Below are 19,603 nucleotides of genomic sequence, written 5' to 3' on the forward strand. Positions count from 1 at the left end.
TAACCATTGTGACATTTATGCACCCAACATAGAAGTACCTATATACATAATGTAAATATTGAAATACATAAAGGGAGAGAAAGACAATAATACAGAAATAATAGGAGGTTTTAACATCCTATTCACATTGATTGATAGATATTTCAGATGGAAAATCAAAGAAACAGCGGCCTTAAATAACACATGAGACCAGGTGATTTTAATTGATATTTTTTAGAGGACTTTACTCCAAAATGGAACATACATTCTTTTCAAGTGCATATGAAACATTTTCCAAGACAGGCCACATGTTAGGTCACAAACCAAGTTCCAATAAATTTAAGAAAATTAAAATCATACCAAGTATCTTTTCTGACCATAAGAGTATGAAACTAGGAATCAATTACAAGTAAAAAATTGGAAAACACACAAATACATGGGTTTAATAACATGTCATAAACAATGAATGTGTTAACAATGACATCAAGGAGGAAATCAAAGAAAACCTTGAGACAAATGAAAATAGAAACACACTGACCCAAGGTCTAAAAGAAAAATTCATATTAATACAGGCCTATTTTAAGAAACAAGAAAAATCTCAAATATACAGTCTCACTTACATTGAAAAAGAACAAGAACAACAACAATAACAAAACTCAAAGCTATTAGAAGGAAGAAAATAATCAAGATCAGAGCAGAAACAAATGAAATTGCCTAAAAAAAAAAAAAACAATACAAATGACCAATGAAACCAAGAGCTGGTTCGTTGAAGAGACAAACAAGATTAACAAAGCTTTAATCAGATGCATCAAAAGAAAGAGAAACCAAATAAATAAAATCAGAAATAAAAGAGAAGTGACAACTGACACCACAGAAATACAAAAGATTATAACAAAATATTGCAATTATATGACAACAAATTGGACAGTTGGAAGAAATGTATAAATTCCTAGAAACAACAATCTTCCAAGACTGAATCAAAAAGAAAAAGAAAAAGAAAACCTGAAAAGACCTTTTACTACCAACAAAAGTGAATCAGTAATCTAAGTGAAGAAAAGTCCTGGACTGGATGGCTTCACAGGTGAATTTTACCAAACATTCAAAAAAGAGTTAACACTAATTTTTCTCAAACTATTCTAAAATATTCAAGAGGAGTAAAGACTTCCAAGCTCACTTTATGAGGCCAGCATTACCTTGATTCCAAAACCAGACAAAGATTTTACAAAAAAAAAAAAAATTATAGGCCAACATCCCTGATGAACATAGTTGCAGAAATCCTCAACAAAATATTAGTAAACCAAATTCAGTAATACATTAAAAGGATCATAGCACCATAATCAAGTTGGCTTTATTCTTGCAGTGCAAGGTTGCTTCAATGTTCTCAAATCAACTAACATGATACACCACATTAAAAAAATAAATGATAAAAATTACATGATCATATCAATAAGTGCAGAAAAAGCATTGGACAAAATCCAGCACCCATTTATGATAAAAACTCTCAACAAAGTGGGAGCAGAGACAGCATACCTTAATATATTAAAATCATATATGACTACAATGAGGAAAACTAAAATAATTTTCCTTAAGATCAGGAACAAGACAAGGTTGTCTACTTTCACCACTTTTATTTGACATAGTATTAGAAGTCCTGGCCACAGCAATCAGATGAGAATAAGAAATAAAAACCATCCAAATTGGGAAGAAAAAAGTAAATCTGTCTTTATCTGCAGATGACATAATACTATATATTTAGGACCCTGAATATTCCACCAAAAAAGTTGTAAATCTGATAAATTCGGTTAAGTAGCAAAATACAAAATATTCAGAAATTGGTTACATTTCGTACAGCAAAAATGAACTGTCAGAAAGAGAAATTAAGAAAATAATCAAATTTAGAATTGCACTCCCCAAAAAACCACTTAGGAATAATTTTAACAAAGAAGGTAAAAGATCTACACCCAAAAAAATATGACACTGAAGAAAGAAATTGAAGAAGATACAAGTAAATGGAATTATATACTGTGCTCACAGATATAACAAATCAACATTGTTAAAATGTCCGTAGTACCCAAAGCAATCTACAAATTCAATGCAATTCCTTTAAATTTACCAATGGCATTTTTTACAGAAATAGAAGACATAATCCTAAAATTTAAACAGAAACTCAAAGGCAGATTGGTGCAGCCACTGTGGAAAGTAGTATGAAATTTCCTTAGAAAAAGCAGAAGTGTAACTGCAGTATGACCCATGAATTTCACTTCTGGGAATATAGCCAAGAAATTCAAAATATTTATTTGAAAGAATATATGCACCCCTATATTCATTGCAGCATTATTTATAATAGCCAAGATTTGGAAGCAACTCAAGTGCCTATAAGTAGATGAGTGGATACAAAAGCCATGTACATTTACACAATGGAATACTATTCAGCCATAAAAAGAAGAAACTCTTACCCTTTGCAACAGCATAGATGGACCTGGAGATCATTATGCTAAGTGAAATAAGCCAGTGAGAGAAAGAGAAATACCATATGATTTCACTTATATGTGAAATCTAATGAACAAAATAAACTAACAAAATAGAAGCAGACTCAAAGATACAGATAACAAACTGAAGGTTGCCAGATGGGGGGGTGGGGCGTGTTGTGGGGCTGGGTAAAAGAAGTAAAAATTGGTAGTTACAAAACAACCATGGGGATGTAAAGTACAGCATAGGCAATATTGTCAATTATATTGTAATAATTATAGTGTTGGGTGGGTACTAGAATGTTGAAGGGATCACTTCATAAATATATAACTGTCTGACCACTATACTATTCACCAAAAACTAATATAAAACATTGAATGTCAACTATAATTTAAAATTTTTTAATTAAAAAATAATAAAATAATTTATAAAACCTTATTCAAGTCCTAAACAAATGGCTATACAAAAATATGAGTTTTTAAGAACTATGGAGGTATTTTCTTCATCCACTGAATAAATATCTGTACTCTTCCACAATATAAAATGAGAAAGATGACTCCACATAGTAACATGAAATACGTTACACTGGAGTTATAAATTATAAAGAGAACAATATTTTTAAGGGAATATAATTTTATGAATACAACAGGAATTGTGGCTCTCAAAACTGTCTCAAGATGAGAAAAATGAATATGCCTAGGTACTCATTAATAGGAAAACACTTTTTTAAAAAGTTAAAATCCAGTCATGTTAGAGAAAGCTATACATGGTTACAAAAAAAAATCTATTCTACTAAAATACTTCCTGCTTTGGGTTTTATTCAGAATATAGTTTTCCACTGATTATTTTTTGCCCTTTGGTCAGCCCCTTCTATATACCACAGGATGTCCTCATTCACTTATCACAAAGTTTCCAAGTTATTCTTTCCTCCTATCCTTGCACATTATTATTCTCCTAATTCAATTTAATGGGAGGTGCACATTCCGTAGCCGGTGACAGACAGAGCTCCTGACAAAATGTGAGGGTACACAAAGAATACAGGCAAAATAAATAAGTAAAATCTTATGCCTATGTGTTTTTTTTATTTTTTTGCTGTGCTCCTCAGGTGTCTACTTCCCACACAGGCAGGTGACAGTGCTGGCTCACCCTCTGTCACTCTTAATTAAACATGGCTTGCTGGGAAAAGATTCCTTCACTTGATATCTCCCAGACACATTTTTCAGTTCCCACCCACCATACCAAATGATCATTAGCTGTCTGCTTCTCCTACCCTCCTTCCTTCACCTGGAACCTCCCCAGGCCTCCCTTTCCCCAAAGTGCCCCTTGTTTTAGAATTCCTCTAGATCTCTTTCTCTCAGTACATCCATGCCATTAAAATTCCTCCTACTGAGTTCTACCTTTATCTTCACTAGTTGTTATAGCCTAGCAACTTGTGCTATTACCCACATATAACCATGAACTAAGTGAGATAGAAGGCTCCAGAATCCCAAGTGTTCCTCTTTAAGGGCCTGCACATGGATTTATTTGCTGACAGACTCACTCACTCTGAGGTCCAGAGCTGAAGCAGCAACTTGAAATGCCCAAGCATCAGACATATGGGGAAGAACTGAATTGTCTGGCTTCAGGATGAGAGCAGGTGACGGGACAGCTTTCTCTCACACAGGAATGCTAGGAGAAGCCACTGTACCTTTTGCCAAACCCACCTCTGGCAGGTGCAGGTGGGTGCCATATTTGAATCTCCATCAATCTGGCAAACACTGTTTGCGTGGCACTGGTGTACCTTTGAGACCCTGCCCCACCCAACTTGCAGGCTCACCCAAGCTGTTTACATAGCTTTTCCATACAAACTGTCTGTCTTGGCTCATGCTGCAGACTTCCCAACAATCTCTTAAAGGTTCACAAACCCCAAACAAGCAGCTTCTAGCTTTGTCATGTCCCATACCTCTTGCTAAGTGATCCCAAGTCTGGCACTAGTGTCAGCCAGCCTTAGTTCAAAGCTTAGCCCCTCCAAGGTACCTCCAAAACCCAGCCCAAGTGGCAACCATCTGCGAATTACTTTGCAGATAATACCGGGTGTCCCTGGACAGAGCAAAGACAGTGGCTTCTAATCCTGGCCTATACCAGACCCTCTCCCAAGAGGTCCAAGAACCAACACACCTACCAGGCAAGTTTCAAATCACACCAGAACACCACCCAACCACTTCCACAAGTGACACCCAAAGGGCAGATTTGGTAGGCATCAGAGCCCCGCTAAAGCAAATTTTCCTTTATGGGGTCAGCTCCTCCCCTATGGTCACAGCGAATGCTCACAGCCAATTAGCCTGAGGGTCAGTCCCTCCCACTGGCATGCCAAAAGTAATCAAGGCTCATCTACAGCAGGAGGGCACATACAACCCACACAAGGGACATACCTGGGACACCCAGCTCAGGTGCCTAGGGAGACTATGCCACTGAGCTCCACAGGACACCTACTACATGAGGCTATTCTACTGAAACTGAGATACATAGCAGCTCTACCTAATACATAGAAACAAACACAGAAAAGTGACCAAAATGGGGATACAAAGGAACATGTCTCAATTGAAAGAACAGAACAAAACTCCAGAAAAAGAACTAAACAAAATGGAGACCAGCAGTTTACCAGATGCAGAGTGAAAAACATTGGTTATAAGGATGCTGAATGAATTCAGTAAGAACTCTAACAAAGAGGTAGGAAACATAAAAAAGGAGATAGAAAGCATACAAAAAGACAAGTCAGAAATAAAGGATACAATAACTGAAATGAAGAATACATCAGCCCTGGTTTGTGTGGCTCAGTGAATTGAGCACCGGCCTGCAAACCAAAGTGTCGTTGGTTCAATTCCCAGTGAGGGCACATGCCTGGGTTGCAGGCCAGGTCCCCAGTAGGGGATGCATGAGATGCAACCATGCATTAATATTTCTCTCCATCTCTTTCTCTCTCCACCCACTTCTGTCTAAAAATAAATAAATAAAATCTTTTTTTTTTTTTTTTTTTTTAAGAATACATCACAGAGAATCAGCAGTAGATTAGATGAAGCAGAGAACTGAATGAGCTATTTGGAAGACAAGATTGGCAGAAAATACCCAATCCAAACAGCAAAACTAAAAAAAAAATTTTTAAATGAGGATTTTTTTAAGAGGCAGCATCAAGCATACCATGATTCACACCAGGGGAGTATCTCAAGGAGAAGGGAGAGAGCAAAAAAAAAAAAAAAGAGAGAGAGAACTTATTTAAAATAATAATAATGGAAAACTGTTCAGCCCTGGCAAAGGAAATAGACATACAAGTCCAGAAAGTGCAGAGAGTCTCAAATATGATGAACCCACAGAGGCCCACACCAAAACATATCATAACTAAAGTGCCAAAGGTTAAAGACAAAGAAAAAATCTTAAAAGCAGCAAGAGACAAGCAGTTCATTATCTACAAGGGAACTCCCATAAGACTATCAGCTGATTTCTCAACAGAAAATTTTCAGGAAAGAAGGGATTGGCAGAAAATATTCAAAGTGATGAAAAGCAAAGACCTACACCCAAGATTACTCTAACCAGAAAGGCTAACATTTAAAATTGAAGAGCGATAAAGAGCTTCCCAGACAAGAAAGAGCTAAAGGAGTTCATCACCACCAAATTAGTATTGTAAGAAATATTAAAGAAACTTCTTTAAGACAAAGGGGAAAAAGAACATAAATATGAATGATAAAATTACAATAACCGCATATCAATAATCACTTTAAATGTAAGTGGATTAAATGCACCAATTAAAAGACATAGCATGGCTGAATGGATAGGAAAACAAAACCCATACTAGAAGCAACTCAGTTCAGATCAAAAGACACACACAGACTGAAAGTAAAGGGATGGAAAAGATTTTATGAAAATAAAAACAAGCCCTGGCTGCTGTGGCTCAGTGGATTGAGCGTCGGCCTGCGAGCCAAGTGTCGCTGGTTCGATTCCCAGTCAGGGCACATTATTAGGTTGCATGTCAGGTCCCCGGTTGGGGGCGCGGGTGAGAAGCAACCACACAGTGATGTTTCTCTCCCTCTCTCCTTTCCCCTCTCTCTAAAAATAAAATAAATAAACAAATAAACAAATAAATTATTTAAAAAAACAAAAAAACAAAAAAAGGTGTGGTAGCAATACTTATATCATACAAAATAGTCTTTAAAATAAAAACCATAAGAGGGACAAAGAAGGACCTAGCAACTCCACTTCTGGATATTTAGTGGAAGAAACCCAAAACACTAATTCAAAAAGACAGACATATACATCTCTATTTCATTGCCCCATGAAAGCAACCTAAGTATCCATATCCATTAATAGACTAATAGATAAAGAAGGGATGATTATATATACGTATATGCAATGAAATGTTACTCAGCCATAAAAATGAACCAAATCTTGCCATGTACAACAAAGTGGATGAATTAAAGGGTATTATGCTAAGTGAAATAAGTCTGATAGGGGAAGATAAATACCATAGAATTTTACTTATATGTGTAATCTAAAACACAAAATAAGCACATAAAACAGAAATAAACTCATAGATGCAGAGAATATTTTGACGGTTGCCAAATGGAAGTGGGGTTGGAGGGATGGGTGAAAATGGGGAAAGGGATTAAGGTGTGCAAATTGCCAGGGATGTAAAGTACAGCCTAGGGAATATAATCTATAATATTGTAATAATTGTATATGGTTTCAGCTGGGTAGTAAGTAGACCCATCGAGGTGATCAGAAGTGAGACAATTGTCTTTTCATTGTGTTATACACCTGAAACTAATATTATATTGTATTTTGACTGTAATTAAAAAATTAAAAATGATCAAATAAATAATAGAATAAGTAAAAAAATGCATTTTAAGAAATACAGTAGTCTGAAAATATAATTGTCTTTCTTTATAAGTATATATACTTAATCTTTAACAAAAGATCAGCAGCTAAGATCAACAGTTTTCTTGGAAAAGCACACAAAGTCTTAGGTCTGTATCTGAATAAAATGTTCCCTCTGTCAACCTGTTTTTAACTAAGCTCCTTAAAATAACATTAAATTGATTTAAATCTTTAACTTTCTAATTAACATTTTTGAACTGTAAAGCAATCTTTGTTCTGTGAAACATTAAGTCTTTTCAATGTGCGTAGTCAAGAACACCCCCTTATCCCAAAATATGACCTAAGCCATTGCCCAGAAGGCCTGAGATACCAATCAGGGTAAGCAGATAGAAACTAGAAATGGAGAGCTGAGACTGAACCTGAGGAATGGAATATCCTTTGACATGGTTTGACTTGGTTCTCCAGATCCTAGATCTTAATGTCAGGGAACAAGAATGAAGTGAAAAGCAGGTGCTTTTAGAGATAAAAGATTGTGGCTAGATCACATTGTTTTGTTCCAAGTTAACATGACTTAATTTAGAATTCTGCCTCAGCCCTTACAGGAATTCCTTGGAAACTAGGTTGATCTAGCTTTGCAAAATACACCTATCTCTCTGTGCAAGCACACACATTTTGGCAAGGTACAAAACTTGAGCAAGGTGAAATATGCAGGCACTGACTCCAAACTGTCTGTAATGAAGAAAGAGTAAAAAACTATGGTGCCTTCCTGGTGAATACAGGAGATTAGAGATTTCTATCTAAATTACAAATGCACAAACTCTTTCACCTAGAAATTCTGCTTCTTTGTTATTCAGTTAAGCATTGACTATAATTACTAAGATTGGAAACAAATGTCCATCATTAAGGCAAATGATTAAATAAACCATGGACTTCCACACAATGAAATACTATGCTGCTCTAACAAAGAATGAGATTACCTCTACATATTGATATGGATATCCACCAGATATAATTATTCTTTAAGATATATATTTATTTTATATATGTGTACATATGCTTAAAATATTTTGAAAGCAAGGTGTGTATAGAATGCTGCCATTATTTTCCTGAAAATGGGATATATACATATATATGAAATTTGCATATTGAGGAATGTCTCCTAAGAATTGCCTTCAGGAAAGAGATCAAGTGGCTGAAAGAGAGAAATGAGTAGGAGTTGGGTGAGATTTCTATGAGAGGCAAGTTCTGTTGGGATTTTGTACTATTTTGATGTGGGAGCTATTCAAAACTGTTACTGTAATTAAAAAAACTAATACAGTTCTTTGGGAACAAAAGATGATTAAAAACTGCTTCTGACTATGGAAGATCAGATATAGGTTCCTAAAGAAAGTGACATCTTTGAATTTTATTACAAAGATAATTTTTTATAATGTTTTTGAGGAAATATTTTGATTTTGTACAATCTGGCAAGAAAAATCCCTTTTGGGGAAATAAGAAGGATGTGTGTGTGTGTGTGTGTGTGTGTATAGTTGAAGTAAACACCATCAGCTAGAGGTTTAAGTTACCACTTTATTCTGACATGTAGACATTAAGAGCTACTTATAAGTTGATTAATTACCTACAGTAAAGGAAAACTAACAGTGGTGAAGAAGATAGGCTTGAAGAAATTGATTAGTATTATTATGCACCACAAAATGCAGTGCACAACACTAGTACTTTATTTATTACAAGTGGAAAACTATGCTGTAGAGTAATAGGCCTTCTGTGATTGTAAACAATGCCAAACTCCAGTTATAACTATATGTTAGTCCTGATGATTTATTCAACCTAATTTTAAATAATTCAGGAAGCTGGATTTTACCTAGTAAACTTCAGATTATTTTTTCTTGAATTTTCTTAAGTGCTTCAATTCCATTACATTTTACCCAATTATACTTTTGATGAGGATTAACTCCTGACCTCTTTTAAAAAATTCTTCAATGTGTATACCATTATTTTTATTTATTTTTATTATTCCTCAAACTTTACTCTTATAAATCCTGTTTTAAATCATCTTGCTTTCTTTGAGCTCTGTTCAGTTGCCCTGGTGTGTTTACAACACAAAATAAGAAAATCTCAGTGCAATATAACCAAAGGCAGTATGGAACAGAGGTTAAAATCTTACACTCTACACAGTTACCGTTATTAGCACACTAGAAAATTTCCATTGTCTTATCTATTCAATTTTTATTTTTATTGTTTTAATTTGCCTTTCCAGCATATCACAATACTGTCTTCGGTGGGGAGGACTGACGAAGGTATGATGATAAATCATGGCAGTATTTTGTGTATCCAAATATAGTACTGTCATTTATCCTCAGCCTATGAGCTGAAGCCCCAGCTTTTAAAAATTATATTTATGAACTAGAACTTAGATTCAGACTTAAAAATTTATGAATACAGGATGAAATCTTGCCCAACACTCCTTGTCTCTCTGCAACTCTGTAAGCTTCTGGCTGAGATTTTGACACAGGACAGTTTCTCTAACCAAGATGACAAACCCTCTGAATTGAATTACTCTCTGGACATCTCACCACTTAATGGTCTGACATCCTGGTATTCAGTTGATTCATACCTGAGTTTGCAGTGCCCTTTAACATTACAACTAATGTTTCCTACCTGAAATATCCCTGTCAACCTTCAGTAAACATGACTATAAGCTGTCAAACCCATCAAACTTAAGCAATCTAAAAAGATCATGGCACATGAAGTAAGAGCTGGTGAAATTATGTTTGTATGTATTTTTCTTCACTTTATAGCTTCGGATTTGTGAACCAAAAAGGGGCTATGTAATGAGCCTGATGAGCCGTCAGGGGGCCATATGAGGCCTGACAGGCTCAGAGACAGAGAGTAAGCACACAGATGGTCTGATTATAAATTCTTAACTGAGCTGGTCATGGCACGTAGTCACATTTCAGACCCATAACTTTCTTAGCAAAGGTCAATTTTCATGTTGAGTGACCTCTGTGCATGTTCTTATGCGTCTAGGATAACATACTTTTGAAATGTCAGAGTAATTTACTTTTTCTACCCCTCAAAGGCACAACCACCAGCACCAGTACATAAAACCACCAGAGCACAAGACCACAGAACCCCTCAATGTTATCTTGTTCCCTGAATACCGTCTCTAAGTGCTACAAATGTTGATTATTAACTATCTTGTACCCCACAATGTAAAAGAAATATGTATGTCTCCATTTTACCTTTTATACAATCCTAGAAATCTTCTTGCTTTCCCTTTTCCCAACCCCTTAATCTACCACCAATGGATTTCATGTAACCCTCCTGACAGCTTCTCTTTTAATTACAGCATATAAAACAAGTTGTAAAAATGCCATTCTCCAGAACATTTTTTTCAGTCCATTTAGATTTTGCTTCCAGGCATGTCCTAAAAATTTTGGCTCAAGTAAGCTCATAAAACTTTTCTGTAGTCTGGACAATCTTCCCTCAACAGATCTTACATGATTAGCTACATAGATATATCTCCTCTTAAGCCCTTTGGCTGGATGAATAATGAGGTTCTTGATGCTGCAACTGACTGCCAGTTAGACCAAGCCCCACCAGGTTTTAGTAACAAATGGTAGATATTATCATGCAACCAAGCAAATTATGCTTTGTTATAATAAATTGTTGAAATACCAAATATAGTAGCTAACTAATCAATAATTTGCATGCATTTTTAAAGGATAATTAGAAAACTTGTTCTCTACTGTAGTTACCTATGCACACAATATGAGAACTGTGTTACACATAGATATGAGTAAAGAGAGTTGAGTTTCTGCAGTAGTTATAGTAACATATACTAACCATAAATGTGAAGTAAATACTTATTCAGATAAAGAATTTTTAATTCTTTAAAAATAAGTTTATTTGTGCCCTGGCTGGTTGGTTGGAGCATCATCCCATAACCAAAAGGTTGCAAGTTCAATTTCTGGTCAAGGCACACACCTAGGTTGAGGGTTCAAACCCTGGTCTGAGTGCATACAGGAGGCAACCAATAAATGTTTTCCTCTCACATCAATGTTTCTCTCTTCCTGCCTCTCTCTCTAAAGGCAATGAAAAAATGTCCTTGGCTGAGGATAAAAAAAAAAATTTATTTGTTCGAGACCATTAATTGCATGCAGTCTAATTTTATAAACCATGTAACTTGAAAGTATTTTGAAATACATTTTAATTTCCAAATGTAACCTGGAGAGTGTCTCTTAATACAATAAGGAAATTCAGAAGTGTTCCAGTCACAGTTCTGGTTAAACTAAGGATGCAATCAGTTTGTTCTAGAATGTTTATGATAAAGTTAGGACAATTGCAGCCTTTGATAATAACCAATTATTGAACCACCCAATATAAAATATCAAAGAAATAGTGTTCCTTGAAGAGCAAGATTTGTTTTTTTCAAATATACTTGATAAGAGGAGACTTGGAATTCATTCGTTTGAATCTACTATAAACATTAATCTATTCTTAGGTGAAAAAGATAACTAATTATTCCTGATAGAAATTCACAGCACCTGCAATTCCATTACACATAGAAAAGCTCAAGGAATGTGCTAAACTTAGTAGACTAAGGCTTCAACAAACAAGTACTTATGAAGATGCTATAAGTATAAATATAACTTTAATTACTGAATTTTCTAAAGCTTTCCCCAGAAAGAATCAGGTTCACATAGAGTTCATTGTTAAGAAAATATGTTATACATTATGATTCTCAAAAAAAAAAAGGATTTGAACCCTGAATCTCTATATATTTTATATATTATATAATATATGTTATTTATAAAAAATATATTATATATATTTTAAATTTTCTTCATTTAACACCTTCTCAACTCTTTGCTTGTGATTATATTTAAATGTTATGAATCTATGAATACTTCAACAAGAGATACTCTTTCCATCATCAAACTGAATTTTAATATATAAACAAGGATAAAATAAATCATACACTAAGCTTTCTTAGATATTTCTACAATAATAGTATATAAAAATAAGTTAAGTATCTCAACTAACAAACATTCTAAATTAAAGTTAGTTATTCAGGAGCTAGCAATAAAGGAGTTAGAGATATCAAGTTTTATTGTCTAAACTATCTTATTCAATGTATAATTTATTAAATATTTTACTTTATGTACAACCACTAAAGTAGACAGGTTTTGCTGTATGTAACCACTAACATAGACAGATTTTTTTTTCCATCATTAGGAAATTTCTTGACTTTAAGATTTTCTCCCTCCAATGAATTACATTATTTAACCCTTTGACTGCCAACACCACTGTGAGCGACGCTGACAAATTTTCCCAAAAGTGCCAGCGTTGCTTCCAGCGACTTTTTCCAATGGCTATAAATGTAAATAACAATGGAATAATACATATCGATATAATTTTTTCTCATGTTGATCCAAATTTCGAATTATGCATGGCACTCAAAGGGTTAAGATTTTATCTTTATCATATTCTTTGGTACTTTTCTTTCTCTCCTGGAAAATATAAATTTATCTATCTATATGTATCTATATGTACAGATCCTCTTCCCAATTACTAAGAGATTTTCTTTTCTCTAAACATTCAGTCTTTTTGTTACCAATTAGAAAAAAAGTTAAAAATCTATTTTATGACCAAAAAATACCCATTTCCAGAAAGGAACTAAGTTTCCTAAAATCTGCAACACTTGTTCCAAATAACAGTACTCTAATACTGCCCATTATAGTAAGTATGAGGATTATGGAGCACATCTTTCAGAAAATCTTTATTAAAGATCATGCAAAAATAAAATCTTTATCACATAAGGACATGCACTTACACTCTAAAGAAAATTATTAATGTCTATAAAGTTAGCTTATGAAATTCTTCACAAATATGTTATTAAAAATGTTAAGGTTATGGATGCTTCATAAAGCCATTTATGTTCCTATGGCTGATTTACAGTTCATTTACTAACTTGCTTCATGGAATATATTGTGCTATTTCCAGTTAAGTGTTAGGTTATGATAATATACTGAAACTACTACAAAAGGAGGTTTTTAGAGAAATTGTACATGTAGCAGAGAGGTAAATAGCCTTGAATAGTCATTAAAGTGAGAATCATTTTCAAATATAAATTTATAGTAAATAAAAGTAACTAAAATTTAACATGATGATCAATAACAAATATATTTTTGAGAGTGCTAGGTTCATAAAAGCAAACTCGCATTTTGAAAATACTGTATTTGAAAAGTTAATAAAGTTAGGCCCAAAATGAAATTGGGTGTTCAAGAAAATAAACAAAAATTATTTTTCTAATGTTACCTAACAAAGAATATTTCTAAAAACAGTCTTTAAAGTTTTTCAAACAGAACAAAAAGTATATTTTACCTTTGCTTTTGTTTGCTGCTGGTCCTTTCATCACCTGATGCAAAGCAGAGGTTGAATGGCAAAGGATGCCTGTGGTGGTTCAAAGAAACATGTTATTACAGGGGTGACTCAGTCCTCCAAGTTAAACTGGAGGCTTGCATTAAATCTCTTTATAACCAGTCAGACTCTTTTAAAAGTATATTGGTATAAGTGACCATTGGTTTCTGAAAATACCCAATTTAAATTCACCGACTTAGGAAGAAAGAAAGAAAGCTTTGATTAAGACATCAGTGAGAAAATTGAGAGGTAAGAAATATGGTATATTTAAAAGAGATCCAGGTTAAAGTGAAAAGGGGAGTTAAGTGCTTTGTGTACTATAATATATATATATATATATATATATATATATATATATATATATTTAATGCTCCGGATGGAATCTTGTCAAGATGCCTCAGCCCCTTTAACACTTTACAGTTCATCCCTTCATTCAATCAGAATCTTGTTGAGTAAGTACACCTAAACAAATGCAGGAGATAGACTTCTGTAACAGTTTTTCCAATCATTCTTGACTTTTAAAAATATAAATGGATTATCAAAATCACCAAACACTTGAAACAAACAGTATGAAATTTTAAAAAATTAATAAAAGGAACAATTGATTCCAAAGAAAATGGAACAAAATAAAACATATAACAATAACAGTAATAATATCCAGTTGATATTCTCAGTGAGAATCAAGAAGCTGTTGAATCCACAAGCCAAAATAAAGCTACTATCAAAAAAAAGCCATCATATTATACAGAGAGAGAGAAAGAATTCTTTGGAATTAAACTTAAAAGTGTCAGAAAATGGTGAAAACTAAACAAGTACTCTAGAAGAAAAGGTGATGGAATCTATAATATAAAGCAAAAAGAAAGAAAAAGACAAAGACTTAGAATAAATGAAAGGAAAGCAACATAGAGTACAGATCTAGAAGAATTAAAATCTATCTAATAGAGAAAATGGAAGAAAGATCATTTAAAAAATAATGAAAGAAAATTATCCCGAGCTGAATGAGAAACTAAGTTAAATGAGAAAGTTAGAAAACTTTGTAAAGAATATATTCAATATGAAAATAAATATAATGCCATGAATTTACTAAAGACAAAAAAAGTGTGATTATGACAGTCTGCTGAGATGAAGACATATGTTTCTTCAGATTTAAAAATGAGTGGTGTGGAACAATTAAGAGATTGGAAAAACCAAGCATCTGATCAAAAAGTCTGTGTACAAGTTAAGGGTTTTGTGATTTTTGAACAGTTAATGAGCAGTAAGAAACAATGCTGCCCTAGACAAACAGACCAAGCGTCATTAATCAGGTAATTCAAGAGACAGACTGGCACTCTTTGGGTTTTAAACAGGTCTTACCTATCATCTTAGAAAGATTGATTGAAAGTATTTAAATGATTTAAAAAATGATTGGAAGTATTTATAGTCTATTTTGCTTACAGAACAATCCTTTAGTGATGCCTTTTGTAGAATTATCCTCAGCATAGGAATAGAACTTAACTTTTGATCTTTTATTTAAATTGATTTATGCATTTATTAGTGAATATTAATGCTGCAGAGGGGACAGAGGCTCACAAACACGCTGCCCAGTTTCACAAGACACAGTACAGGCAAACAGTGACTAAGGGCCAACAGTTTCCTAGGGTCTTGGTAGACACATTCTTGGGGGAGGTGGACCTCTGATTCCTGGTGGAGGGGGGTCTCATCCCTGGAGGAGGCATGCCTATCAGGGTCCCTTGAGCAGGGGGAAACCCAATTGGTGGTCCCATGGGTGGTCTCATACGAGGGGGAGGAGGCATAATATCTGGAGGGGGCGTTGCCTGGCCCACAGGTGTGGGGAGAGTCCCCCGACCTAGTGGGTACTGAGTAGGAGCTCCAGCAATGCTGGCAGTGGCTGCCACAGCAGCAGCTGCGACAGTACCTTGTCCTTGTGGAATCATTATCTGCTGGGAGGGTCCCCCTATCCCTCGAACCGGGCCTGCTAGTCCTGCAGGAGCCTGTAGAATTGGAATACCAGCTGGGACTCTGCTGCCCACGACCCTGCCAACCCCAAGACCTCCTGCGGCTTCTGCCAGTGGTACACAAGCAATGCCAGTATTTTTGCGGGGAAGTCCCTCCACCATCATGGAAACCAACTTCTCCTCAGGCAGCAGCACCAGGCCCAAGACCGCGTCTCTTCACGCTCTGGCTGCCTCACATTCTTTTGGTTTGATCTTCCTGAACTTATCACAGTCACAGAGGATCAAGTTCATATTCTTGTCAAAAGCCTTAAAAGTGCCGATGAAGATCCGACCATCTTGCAGGATGCACCTCATCCTGTAGTCGATGTGCTGCAGCATCTTGTTGCTCTTTCCCACAGTCAAGATTGCTGTTCCACCAGATCCAAGGTCCAGAGTAAAATTCCAGCATCCTTTAGACCTAAGGGAAGGCTACAGAGAAAGGTATGACACAGGTTCTGCTACAAACAATGCAAGCTGGGGCAAACGAGCCTGGTTTTTCTCTTGGAATCAGCTACTGGGATGTCCCAAGACTGCTTTAAACGCCTCTGGGTGTCTCAGCTAGGAAAGCCTGCCTCAGTTCCGCCTGGAAGTCCACCATGGGTACTTGCTGCTGCCGGGACCACCTTGGGTACAGCTGGCACTCTCGGTTGCTCAGGAAGGCCGTCCTCCTGCGTTTGACCTGCACTTCCACCTCAGGTATGTGTTGTTCAGTGGTCCTTCTCAAGTGTAAGCGGTCCCTGGCCAGCTCCATCGCGCTGCTGGCCGCCCCTCACACCACCACGTCAGGCATCTCCAGCGGCCGCTTCACTCTAACTTTTGATCTTCTAAACAGGAAAGTGCGTATTTGTGTTTATATAACAGTAATTGATGACTTCACATTTTTAGGAGACAGTTGACTAAGTATTATAGTCTGGAGACTCAAAATGATTTAAGTCAAAATAAATTAAAACAAAAATTCAGTGTTTTTAATAATTTTCAACTTGAGCAGATATTTTTTACAAACCTAAATTTTGAAGAATCTGTTATTAGAAATGGAGCAGTTCATTTGGTTTTAGTTCCTTTTGCTTGCTATTTGATTTAAGGGAAATAAAGTTTAACATTTGTTATTTAGAAAAAGTGAAATGATTACCTGTTGGTAATAGAATTGGGTGTTTCATATTTTCTTCTATATGTTTCCTATGTTTTCCCTTTTTGTTTCATCTACCACAATCCTTCTCTTACACCCTCATTATTCTGGAGGCACTGTAAGCTTAAACAGCGGGCAGCAGTGATATGCAGCCTATCCTTGATGTACTTACTGATTATTGGGTAAAATTAGTTAAACCTCTTATCCTCTCCATATATTATTTTCTTTATCTTGAAAGTGGTAATAATATTTGTTAATATTTGCCTTTTTCTATTTTATCAGAATTCATGGAGCATCAAAAACCTGATATAATATTGTTGAAAAACTTATCAGTATTGTAAAGAAAGGATTCCTCCTTTTTTATTTATCATGATGTGGTACCATCATAGTTGTCAAAACAATTCTTACTTAAGCAGAAGGATCTAATTATTAGGTAATTGCAGCCTTGGGTGCAGCAGGATATCAACAAAATAAGGAAACTTGGCAAATAGCTCTCAATTTGCCTTACTGTATTTCACTGCCTCTGAACTTTTACTTCTCCTGAAAATGAATGAATAAATGATGAATTAATAGATAAACAAATGAATCAATGTCTAAATCTGAGTGTGACTTATCTATCAAAGCTCTCTCTGTATGCCAGGATGAAGTACATATAAAAGTGCAATATTTGGAAGCTGTCAGAGAGGAAAACTTCTTCCCTAAACTAAGGAGGGAAATGGCATTTGAGGTACTATAATCTCTTTTGAGTCTTTATGAAAGAAGATGATCTGGATTATAACTAGGTCAGGTCAAATGACCACACGAATTTTTTTAAGTGGCTTGCTGAGAGTTGAAAACTGAAAGGAAATAATTTGCTTAGGTATGGTATGCTTTAATAAACCAACAAATATCAAACCAAGAAATGTCCTACACATAAATTCTATCTCACAGGAGCCTAATACAAGGCCTCCCTTCAGATATTGATGATTGTTAGATGAATTTCTAAGAGCTCTAGTGGTACTTTGAATAAAATTTTTGAACACTATAGCATTCAAAATGCATCCCACTTGCTCCTATGTCTTGTTATCCTGGGTTCGCTCATATTATTTCAGAATTCTCAATCCCTGGTTCATGAACAGCTGTAGCACAATGGTCACCTTCTTTAGCTCCATGCTATTGCATGTGCCATATCCCATATGACCTTCTTACAAATTCTCTAATTTGCTATAAATTATTGGCATCTCAAGACCACTGTAGCAATATCTTATCATAATAGATACTCTGTTACTATCCAACTTTAATGTATATTTATTTAAAAAATAAAATGTAGATATTATATTTGATTTGACCCAGTTTTCTCCAGAAATTTCTCTTCAATTATTTTTAAGTTACCTTCATTCAGATCCTTAGTTTAAACAAAGTTAATTACCTGGTTCCCCAGTATCCTCACTCTTCCTTTTGTATCAGCAACACTGACCTTCTTGATGTCCTGAAACACCCCAAACTTGGTCTCACTTAAAGACTTTTGCATTTGCTCCTTCCTGTTTCAAGAATGCTCTTCTTAGATATAATTGTGTCCTGGTCCTCCTTCCATCAGGTTATCTCATTAAGGAGGCTTTATTTGAAAACCCTATATGAAATTTCCACTGTTCACCCACACTCACTAATTCTTTTATACTGCTTTGTTATTCTTGACAGCACTAATCACCATTTGACATACATGCATTAGTTAGTTAGTTAGTTGTTCCTTTACCCACAAAAATTTAAGTCCCTGGAGAACAGAGACTTTGGTATGTTCACTTCTTTATCCCTAGTGCCTAGCATGAGGCAAACACCCAATAAATAATTGCCATATCAATGAATGGAGTTAAGATTACCTTTCTTTAACTTTAAAGTCAATAAATATTTTAGCAGTAGATTGAAGGTTAAAAAATCCAACATCTTCTACTCTTCATTATGTCAAGGAAAAATTGACATTATATTGTAGTAGTGGATAAAAAAAAAAAACCAACAGAATTACAGATGAGGTCATGCTGAGAAAAACTGATAATTAAAGTTAGCCATAGGAACCTTATTCTTCCCTCTCAAAAGATCTGAAGAACCTTGCTGGCAAGACTCTTTGTGCCAGCTGTAATAGCAGTGACACACAAATCTGTTTTTCATGTTCTTTATTGTCCTCATTTATTGAATGGAGAAATGATGAATATGAAGCTCTTATTTAAGATATTTTTCTTACTGCTCCTTTCAGGAGCAGGCAGGTAGAGGAGGATTCAGGTGTTTTTCAAACACATCTTTCATTATTGTTGCATAGACTTTGACTCATCTGCAGATGTCACATTAAGAGCAAAATGGCCCAATGGCCATTTTGAATAGGTTTTTGCACAGACAAGCAGGTCTTCTGAAGGAAAACAGAGATCTATTTATATTATTCTTAAAAGGTGATTCCATTATCCACATGGTCTTAATGCCTAAACTTTTATATAGATTTTTGAATAGATTTTTTCACAGACAAGAGGTCTCCTGAAGGAAAACAGAGATCTATTTATATTACTTTTAAAAGGTGATCTTATTTTCCATGTGGTATTATTAATGTCTAAAGTTTTATATTTAGTAAGGCTGAGGAGGAAGAACATTTCAGTGGATTAATCACCTAAATGAGAGTCAACTAAGCCCATATAAAGTCACGAAAGTAACAATCCATGTCTTTGATTAGGAATGCTGTAAGCAGCCGATATTTTCAGATGATTTCACATTTTCCCACAAGAGATTATTCTTAGTGTAGAGA

The 19,603-nt window shown here is 35.0% G+C and overlaps 2 pseudogenes; both read right to left on the reverse strand.

Moving 5' to 3' along the window:
* Positions 1-15,352: 15,352 nt before the first annotated feature.
* LOC150001930 (small nuclear ribonucleoprotein-associated protein B pseudogene) lies at positions 15,353-16,052 on the reverse strand (annotated as a pseudogene).
* Positions 16,053-16,248: 196 nt separating this feature from the next.
* On the reverse strand, positions 16,249-16,485 carry LOC150001931 (SNRPN upstream reading frame protein pseudogene; annotated as a pseudogene).
* Positions 16,486-19,603: the final 3,118 nt, after the last annotated feature.

This window comes from Furipterus horrens, unplaced genomic scaffold (genome assembly GCF_987537825.1).
Source record: "Furipterus horrens unplaced genomic scaffold, mFurHor1.1.pri manual_scaffold_9, whole genome shotgun sequence".
Taxonomy (NCBI): domain Eukaryota; kingdom Metazoa; phylum Chordata; class Mammalia; order Chiroptera; family Furipteridae; genus Furipterus; species Furipterus horrens.